General features: G+C 34.9%; 1 pseudogene; it reads right to left on the bottom strand.

Moving 5' to 3' along the window:
• Positions 1-6417: 6417 nt before the first annotated feature.
• LOC113619230 (mitotic spindle assembly checkpoint protein MAD2A pseudogene) lies at positions 6418-9523 on the bottom strand (annotated as a pseudogene).
• Positions 9524-10408: the final 885 nt, after the last annotated feature.

Here is a 10408-nt window from a genome sequence, read left to right as displayed (position 1 = left end):
TGCTAATTCTACTTGTCATGTATTTGGCATTATTTCCTGTAGCATATCATGCTGTGAAATACATTTGCACTTAGTTAATTCCTTCTATTCACATTAACACTGAAGAAAAAAACAGCAGCACATAACTTTTTATAAGAACAGTAAGAGCCAGATGCTAAAGAAACTTGCTTTCACTTACATAGCTCTTTTAAGTTAAGTGATTTTCTACTAGTAAGTCAAATACCCGATACACTGCCTCAGAGAAACAGAATTCAATTATGTTTTACTTGATATAATTGTTTCCTTCTCATGGACTTTTGCCCATGCCGTATTTCTTGCTATAAATGTAAAATACTCTAATATATTTATCAAATAATTAAAGATGCTAGAGATGTACCAATGTTCATAGGAATTATGAAATATCAAGCAATGTATGAAATATCAAAATTAAATCACATAATCTTTAGATTCATAAAATCCAACAGGGACATTATGGTCTTTCAGTAATTACTTATTTCTAACTACAAATATAAAGCTTCAAGTCTTAAAGAAATATTTATTTACAGGAAATTTTTTTTCTCTCCCTGTGTCACTCCAGCAGAATAGACAAATCCAACACATAATTCACCATATGTTAAACTCCCCTTACCTTATTTTTATTGCCTCACTTATGGCAAGGCTAGTCAAACATGCAACTAAATGTGGAAGTCTACTTTTTAAAATGAGGAAGAGACCACTAAAAAATGTTATAGGTTTAATTAGAGTAAATCATTTTTAAAACTGTATTTCTTCTGTGAATATCTGTGGCATAACAACATAAGACTGACTTGATATCTAGACTTTCATTCATTTTGAAAAGCCCATCCTAGATAAAAATACAACTTTTATGTAAGTAAATGGGTTTTCTCTTTAGAAAAATGCATCAGATAGAAATAATTTCGATTTTTATAATTAGAATGCTCATGTAAGACAATTATTTTCTTATCTGCTATGATTTCACACTTTCCTAGGAAATCATCCAAAGAAAAGCCAAAATGATTTGTTATTATGAACAATTTGTTATCGTTGACTATGGAATGAAAATGTTCTTTAAAAATAACATATCTTCATGGAATAATAAATTATTATTTAGCATTTTTAGTAACAAATCTTTAAATATTATGAATGAATATGTCAAATCTCTCAAGGGATCTTGATAATAACAGGACTGTGGTTAGGGCAAGAGAATTTAGGTACTCACTTCAGGTATAGAATTTAGGGTGTAGCAAAAACTCAGTTTTCAAGATGAATGTTTTCATGCAATTTTAAAAATCCAACTTAATGCAAAAATTCGATGAGCAAAATATAAAACTTTTAAATAAAGAAAAGATCTAACCCTGTGTTTGCATAACTCAACTGCACTCTATTCCCTGCCCTGCTAATAAAAATACACATTTGCTGAATTTTTAAAAAATGCCTGCTCAATCAGAATTGGAAAATTTGATTTCCCAACACTAAATTACAAAGCCATGTGATTAAAAATCATGATACTTTGTGGTAACAAATAGAAAAAGAAAGAAGGATGGCTGATAATTTCATATGTATCTACTCTGAGATTAGAGAAAATGGTTGTTCCAAAGAGAAACTAATCTTAAAAAGATTAAGTGTAATAAAATCCATTGATCACTATCTTTTGCTTTCTTTTCATTGATTATTCAAATAAAATAACAGTTTACAGGCATAATTTATTTATATTTTAAAATATATAGCTTATTCATACCATCTAATTTTTATATTGGACATAATTTATTATTCACTAATTTTTATGTGGCTAACTACTGTTTTGTGCTTGCCACGAAGAATCATAAATTTTCACTGTGAGAACCACCTGGAAATTTCATCCTTGTACTAGTTAATAAGTAACCAAGAAATCTAGTCAGATCATCTAGAGTAGCAGCCAATGTTAACTCTAAAACTGGGGCAGGAGTTGGTGGAATTACTTACTAATACCAAATAAAGAATATTTTGAAGATCTTCATTTCCAATAAAACACTGACTCTGTCTTGATCTTTAAATCCAATTATCAACTACTTTTGAGCCACTGAACAAAATTTTGTCCTTTTCACAAAATTCTACTGTTTGTTTAAATCTTGAGTTACTTAAGTAAAATTGTATTCAGAATTGTTTAAAAGCAGAAAATTGCTGATTTAGGAAATAAGAGCACTCAGGTTAGGAATATGCTAAATATGGCAATCTTATTTTCTAAAGAATTACTAAAATAGAGTCTGTAATGAAAATCAGAGATAGTAGAAATAACTTACTGAAAGCAGATGGTTGCTATAGTGACAGGATACATCCACACTGGTGTTGATTGAAAGGAACGTATCTCAGAACTAACAGAGGCCACAGAGGATGGATATCTTTGGGAATCTTTCTTTTCTCCAACTTGTCTGTCCTAGTAAAAGATGGAGAGATTGAAGGTCAGGGAGGGCATGAAGATCTTACAAATGAGAAAATTCTTCTTTAATCCAGAAAATATTAGCAGAAGGCGACTCCAAAATTGTGTAGTCCAAGTGATGGGGCAAATACTTAATAAAAATTTAAAATTTGAGCTGAGATTTTATCTCGAGTACATCCTTAATTGATTCATCATGGATGCCTGAAGTGGTAGTGCAGTGAGCTACACTTTTATGCTCCACTCAGCATAAAAGAATGCAGTAGTTAACAGACAAGTCACTGGTTGTGGAGACAGGAGTTGAAAGTACTCCTGTTTGCCTCTGGAATGTGAGCCAGGGAAGGCAAACAAGAATCATGCTTTTCAGCAAACAGAACCAGCAATACAGAAGTAATGGTGTATACAAGAGCCTAAACCCCCAAGCAACTTAGTATTATCTATAACCAGTGCCCCTAGCCCAGAGCTATTCATACCTAAAATACCAGCATACAAAACCACAAACAAAAAAAGAAAGAAATTTCTGAGTTTATAAAAAGTGAGATAGCACTTTTTAAAAAATTAGCTCACTTGGACTACTTCTTGGGTTTTAGCTATAAAATCAATTGCTTTTATTTTGAGTGTATGCTTGTAGAAATATTTTTGAAAATTTTCTCTTTGCATTCTGTATTAAGAACACATTTAATAAGTTAAATTCGTTTTTAATCATTTAATTTGATTGGGAAGTTTGTGTCTGGGTCTGCTAAATCTGCTCATCAAAAGAGAGAAAGAACAGACCTAACATAAGAAAAGCAAGTAAACTACATTCTACTGAAAACAAAAAAAATTTCCAGAGAAATTCTGGGACTCTGAGGAGATGGAACATGATATATGGATTTGTTTATTGGGATATTCTGTAGTAAGCATATTTGTATTGAATTTGCAATAGAGAACAATTTTACTTGGAAAAATGATATAATAATGGTTTCCAACCATTGTCACATCTTTTCTTCAATAAAAATAATGCAGACTTATAATATACAAAGAAGATAAATGCAGAGCTATCTTGGGTGAATCAGGAATGGAGGAATGGGTACCTCAAATGCTCAGATTATTTTGCCACCACTGCCCCCACCACCACCACCTCACAACAACAGCCTCTGAACTGGCAGAGTAGGTTTTCTTTTCAGAGTAGTTTTTAATAACTGGAGATATTAATATCCAACAATAGCTTCCTTTCAACTCAAAACAAATGAATGATAATTAGAAATAAAACAGAAATAGGCTACTGTGTGGAGAACATGTGGACATGGAAATAACTCAGAGCAGAGAGACTTATTAGAAGACTAAACATTAATCCAGGAAAGAAGTGGTTGTGTTCTAAATCATGGTAGTGGAAATTTTGGGAAAGATGCGATAGAAGAGTGGATAGGTTCAAAAAAATATGTGGATGGTAGGATTCAAAGGATTAGAGGGTTGGAGTGCTTTACTTGATGTGGGAAAGATAAGAAGGAGGAACAAGACAAGGAAGAAGACTGGAATTTTGGCTGGACAGTGGAGTGAGAGTGATACTATTCACAATATAATAAATTCAGGTAGAGTGATTTCAGTTTGACACATGCTGAGTTTTTGGGGTTCCTGAGAACCTTTAAGTGGAGATGCTGATTTCACAGATTTATAGGTCCATATATCAAGGAAAGAGCCAGAAGGACACAGATATACAGACACACAGATTGTGTGTGCACACACATACACATATATATGCACACATACATATATATGCACACATACTTACACACACACACACACAATGACAGTTCAGGCAATGAAACCTGATGAGACCAAGCACTGTGAAGAATGAAATTGGAAGGCAAAGAAAGGCAGAGGAAAGGAGATGGAAATAATAGAAGGGGATCTACAAAAGAGAACTGAGCACAGAGCATGGGAAGAGTTGCCTACCCAGAAGAATAAAACAGTGATCACAAAATACGTTCCTACAGAACTATTCTTACTCAGGTGAATATCCTTTTGAAACTTCTGTTTCATCGCTTAGCATCGAAAATCCAGATGCATAGCAATATTATTTACTTTATGAACATCAAAACATATTAATAATTGGATAATGAAGTTTAATTACTGGAAAGCTAGAGTTATAACTCCATTTCTAGATATCCTAGATTCAGAAATGATTTAGCTCTATTTTGACTGGTGAATGGGATTGGAAATTCTATTACATATTGGTTTTTGTTTATAAATTGTAAGTCAAAACCCAATAATATGACTGCTATAACAGAATAGAATCATATAATTGTGTTTAATCTATAAATATAATTTAAAATGAGAAAAAAAACTAATCTCAAAAAAAATTCTGCCTTTCAAAAAACAATTTTTCTTGGACGAAAATCTGGGAGTAAATGAATCAAAATTAGAATTGCATACATCAAAGCAATTCTAAATAGTCAAAGTTATACTTAGAGGAAAAATGATGACTGTTCAGAGCTTTATTTAAAGGATAACAAGAAAGTAAAACATATCAAACACAAGATTATAGAAACATAATTTTTGCAAGGGGAAGGAATAAAAAGAGAAATGTGAAAAACTAATAAATTTTAAGTAATTTCGTTAAAAGTTATTTTTAGTAAAATGGATCCTAGGTGTCTCAGGCATAGGGGCTTCCTACTGTACACCAAAACAGTGCTTTCCAACCATCTGTCTTATATTCTTAAATCCTATTCAAATGATGTCTTTACAACTATTATGAAAAGTTAGTATTATCAAAACTATCTTACAGGTTAGAAAACTGAGGTTAATGGACATGAAAATTACACAGGAAGTAAATACTGCAGGAACAATTTACCCTTTGGTGTGTTAAATATAAAACTTGTGATCTTTCCATTCTATAATGGAAAATATGTTGTCTTCAATTTCTTTTATCAGCATTTTATAGTTTTTGGAGTACAGGTCTTTTGCCTCCTTAGGTAGGTTTATTCCTAAGTATTTTATTCTTTTTGATGCGAAGTTAAATGGACTTGTTTCCTTAATTTCTCTTTCTGATACTTTGTTGTTATATTATTTACTTTTTTAAGTTGTTATGGCATTGTTTCTAGGTTTACATATACTGAACTAGTCTAGCATAGTTAGAATAATACAATAATTACATTAATACAAATAGTTTCTCCCAATTTGCATATACATGCTCAGAATACTTAGCTCAACAGAAGCTGAGGGCTGAGGTCTAGGGGAGGAACCCACAACATGGCAGGGAAGAAGCTGGGCAGATAACATGTTCTGACTTTGCTGTACTCCTATCCTCTGTACCATGCCAAACAAACCCTGTTGCTAAACACAACTAGATGTGGGTAAGGGAGTTCTAATTATTTATTCCATGGAAGTTGGCATTACCAGGGCACAGAGTAGATTGAAGAAAGGTGGAAAATGGATTGGAAAGGGTAAATAAAAAATATTCAACATAACTGCTAATTGCAGGGATGTGATACTCTGAATATTTTATGCACTAATGACATTATTTCACATAAGCCACCAAGGATTACCTTTTCTTTTTTTTTAAAACATACACATTTAACTTTATTTCATCATTGTCATTTAAAGCTTGATTTTATAAAACATAAAAGGACATTCTTAAAAGTTTGGTATCATAGCAATTTGAACAGTAGGAATATCCATAGCTTCATGGGTTCAAGTTATATAAATTAAAATCAAATAATTGGAAAATTTTTCAATATGGAAACTATACAAATGAAATAAATGGCAAAAGGACCTAATAAGAGCAATATTTTATTACTTATGGACTATCATTAGTTACTTTCAGGATCTAAACAAACATTCTGAATATTCATATTTCTTTAGCTCTATTTTATATTTAAATATTTCTGTACATTCTGAGTCAAGCTGCTTGACCAAAAGGTCTGATTTAGAAAGACATTTATTTTTATGGCAAAAGTTTTTCCATCTACAGTACTACCTTCAAAGGAATTGACATTACAATGTTAATGAAATCTGCTAGTTCCCTTTGGAACAGTGTGCAATAACTTACATCAGCCATATGGAAAGTGAAACAGGTACCAAGGAATGGAACAATTATGCACAGATTCAGTAAAGTATAATGTTAAGTTTTCCCCATCTAAAAATTAACCAATGAAATATATCAACTAAAGTTGATTTGGTTTCAGGAAAACCACATTTGAGAATACAAGTACATTACCGTCTTTAGCTCATCCTCAGTCACTGACAGGAATTTTGTAGGCTACCATGCTACTCACTTTGTGAATTGTAGTAGTAAATGAACGAAGATGAACTTCTTCAGAACTGGTAATGAACTGTGGTCCTGACTCTTCCCACTTTTCAGGTACAACCAAATCTTTGTCTGTATAAGTCAGGAGATCAAATGAACAAGAAACTTCCAACAGTGGCAGAAATGTCACTGTAGCTGTGATCTGTCTGATCACTGAGCGAATTTCATCTTGGATAGCTTTCTGAGACTTTTCTCTGGGGGCACTGTCATCTTTTGTGGTCTTGTCACATTCAATATCAAATTGCCATCTTTCAAGGACCTCACCACTTTCAATATTTGAGATGACTACCACCAATTTCTGCACTGAACACTTGTATAACCATTCTTTCAGTTGTTCCACCACATTATTTAGGCATTTTATGAGTTCAGGATCAGTAGTTACAAGCAAGGTGAGTCCATATTTCTGCACTCGAGTAAAGGTTTCGGATGGATATAAGCCACGCTGATATAAAATGCTGTTGATGCCAAATGCTGGTCCAGAATGGCGCTTCCTGAACTCTAGTCCATCACCGTCGACCAGTTTCACCTCGCGGGGGTGACGGTGAGGGGTGAGCTCTGCACTTTAAAGAAACTCTCCCGGCGAAGGGGCTGTACCGCGAAGCAGGCCTCAGCAGCACCTAGGCGTCCTCCTCCATCATTAGCAACGCATCCGGAGGAGGCGCCTGCATCCGCCTCTTCCCAGATTCCTCCTGCCGGGCAGGAGTCCGGGGCTGAGAGGGCTTGGGTTCGGGGCCACTCCAGCCCACCCGGCTTCCCCTCGCCTCGGAAGCCGAGCCGCGGGCCTGACGGGCGGCCTGGGCTCCGTTCTCTCAACCTCTTACATTATTTGAAAATAAGAAGCTTTAGAAGCTTCTTTTACTCATTATGCTTTAATTTACATAATATAATTAGTTCACTGATCATACTCTTATTGGTACTCTGATTTGCCATAACAATCCTTCATTTTCAAATACTTCTTGAATGTTTCTTTTAAATTTTGGCTGCATAATTTCCACTTAACTTCTGCACCTGTGTTGCTCTTTCAATTTCCATAACCAACTATTTTCTCTTTGGAGTAATGTTCTATAATCCTGACTGGTTTTACTGACTTTTATTTATAAATTGTAATCTGTCCTGTATGTTTTCCTTTTGTCACAGAAATATTGTGAATCCAGAACAAAACAAATATTTCAAGAGAGAATTTTTCCACAAGTCACTTTTTTTAGATAACTAGAATGAGTTACGTTGATAGAAAGTGTTCTTCAAAAGACAAACCACTTAAATAAGATATTCCTCACCTAGTAGTCAGTTGTACTTCTTTGGTGTCCTCAGGGAAATACTAATGTCAGATTAATACACCTATTTTCTGTATGTAGAAATTTTAATATATATCTGCATATTATATTTTTTCAACATATATGTTAACTTGTCTCAACGTTTTGTAGATGAGTAAATTGAAACTCAGAAATCCTATGTATACTGCCCAAATAATCAGCAAAAAATGACAAAATAGCAATTCCAGCCAGATTTACTGTCTCAATAATTTGCACATACTTCACTGTATATATATATATTTAAGATTTGTGTACAGACTCTCTTAGCATCTCACTTTTAGAGATTAAAATATTAGTAAGTCTTCCATTTTGTTATGATACGGAAGTCCAGAGTTTCTAAATATTTGTAAAAAGGAGCAACTGCTCTTGGAGAGAAAAACAGCAGGCACATATTTAACTTATCAGTCCTTTACAAGAAAATAATTGGACAGCAGAGAGAAATATAACAGGTCACCACCTCAAAAAAGGACAGCATTTATAAGAGACCATGGCATGATAAGAACAATCATATTATGAGTTTGCAACTGTTGTCATCCATCATGTTGGGAATACAAATAAGGATGAGATATGGAAAAAGAATATATGCGGGTTGCTAAAGCTTTTCTCAGGAAGTATTTTTTCTCATTAAAAGCAGTTTAACAGATAACATCACAGGTAGGGCAAATGCAAAATGACAGGCCTAGCAACAGAGGGCAGACATCATTTCTATAATCAAATGGAAATCTCACGAGCATTATGAAACTAACCAGAGCAGCTGCCTTTGAATTTTGCCAAAAAGACATATGCTCTTAGAACAGCCCCTTCCACTGCTGGTAGCTGAAACCCAGCAGGGTACTATTGTAATGCTATTCCACTTATATTTTATTATTTTACTCATAGCCACATTTTACTCAGAATATTGAAACTTTCATGGAAATTAAATGCCATGTGTTCACATTAGACTTCCACTGGCAGCTCCATTCTATGTGAAACAGTCTAGTCTAAGAAGAATTTGACCCCAGTCTTGCTGAAAACATTCCCTCCTTAGTTATCTAAATGTCAACTCCTTCAAATTTAGCACTAATATTTTAAAATACAAAGGTCTCAGTTTTACATACATAAAAGGAAACTATTCAAACTGAAACCAAGCAGGACCCTGCAGGGCCCTCTTGGGGACAGACAACCTCCCCCCACCTTAGATCCCCCAGCTCTTGTTTGTAGAAAGTTTTAGCCTCCTCTGCCTTCCATGAGTTACAAAGAGCAAATTTAATCAGAGAAGTGAGCAAATGCAAAAATAAAGGAAAGCAGTCAAGCAAGACAAAATAATAACCGTTTAGCCATAAAACAAAGTCAAGGACCTTTAGTTCCTTCTCAAGGGCCATAGATAATATCTTGAGCCATATCCTTGAGTTGTTTTGCTGATACTAAAACCCCTACCAGGTGGAGGAAGTTAACTGCATGCTGACCACCAGCACAAAGACCCCAGGCCAGGTGGAACCAGAAGGTTGGTGTCTGAGATCCCTGAAACATCACCTTGTTAGTTACCTCACCATCAACCAATCAGAGAATTGTGCATGAGCTGATCACATTGTCTTTAAAAAACCCTTCCCTGAAATCCATCAGGGAGTTCAGGTCTTTGGAGCACAAACTGCCCATTTCCTTGCTTGGTGCCCTCAATCAACACTGTACTTTCCTTCACAACCCGGTGTCAGTAGATTGGCTTTTTTCCACGTCTGGTGAGTAGGCCAAAGTTTGGTTTGGTAACGAACTCTGTAGTCACTAGCCCTAGGAAGTTTTTTTTACAAGTAACATTGTAAAACTATGTCAGAAATACTGAGTAGGAAGTTGTATTTATCAAGGACAAATATTAAATCCTATGTTTCCCATGTGCAATGTGCATTGACCGTCATTCCTTCACATTAGGACTAATTGCTTCCTAATCCTTAGGGGGAAAACCCTAAATCATATTGTTCTAATCAGCAGCCCAGAAAGATTTAAACAGAGGAAAATAGTAGCCCAACTTCCTAAGTTGTGTTTGTAAAATGCATTCGCAGGTTTTGTGCGGTTTTTTTAATTGTTGTTATTTTAAGATGCTGTGAATTTGAAAGAATGAACATAATCATAAAATGCACAGGATTCTAAACCCATAATCAGGATATTTAGAGTAATTCTCAGTTTCTTGGTTATAACAAGAGCACATAAGCCAAAATAATTTTTAAAATTAAACAAAAATATTGGCTTAGTGGCTTCCCTGGTGGCGCAGTGGTTGAAAGTCCGCCTGCCGATGCAGGGGACATGGGTTCATGCCCCAGCCTGGGAAGATCCCACATGCCGCAGAGTGGCTAGGACCATGAGCCATGGCCGCTGAGCCAGCGCGTCCGGAGCCTGAGCTCCGCAATGGGAGAGGCCACAAGA

This window comes from Aethalodelphis obliquidens, unplaced genomic scaffold (genome assembly GCF_003676395.1).
Source record: "Aethalodelphis obliquidens isolate GAN/ISIS:26980383/991018 unplaced genomic scaffold, ASM367639v1 scaffold6, whole genome shotgun sequence".
Lineage (NCBI taxonomy): Eukaryota > Metazoa > Chordata > Mammalia > Artiodactyla > Delphinidae > Aethalodelphis > Aethalodelphis obliquidens.
Note: the sequence above shows the minus strand (reverse complement) of the source record. Positions and strands in the feature narration are given on the sequence as shown.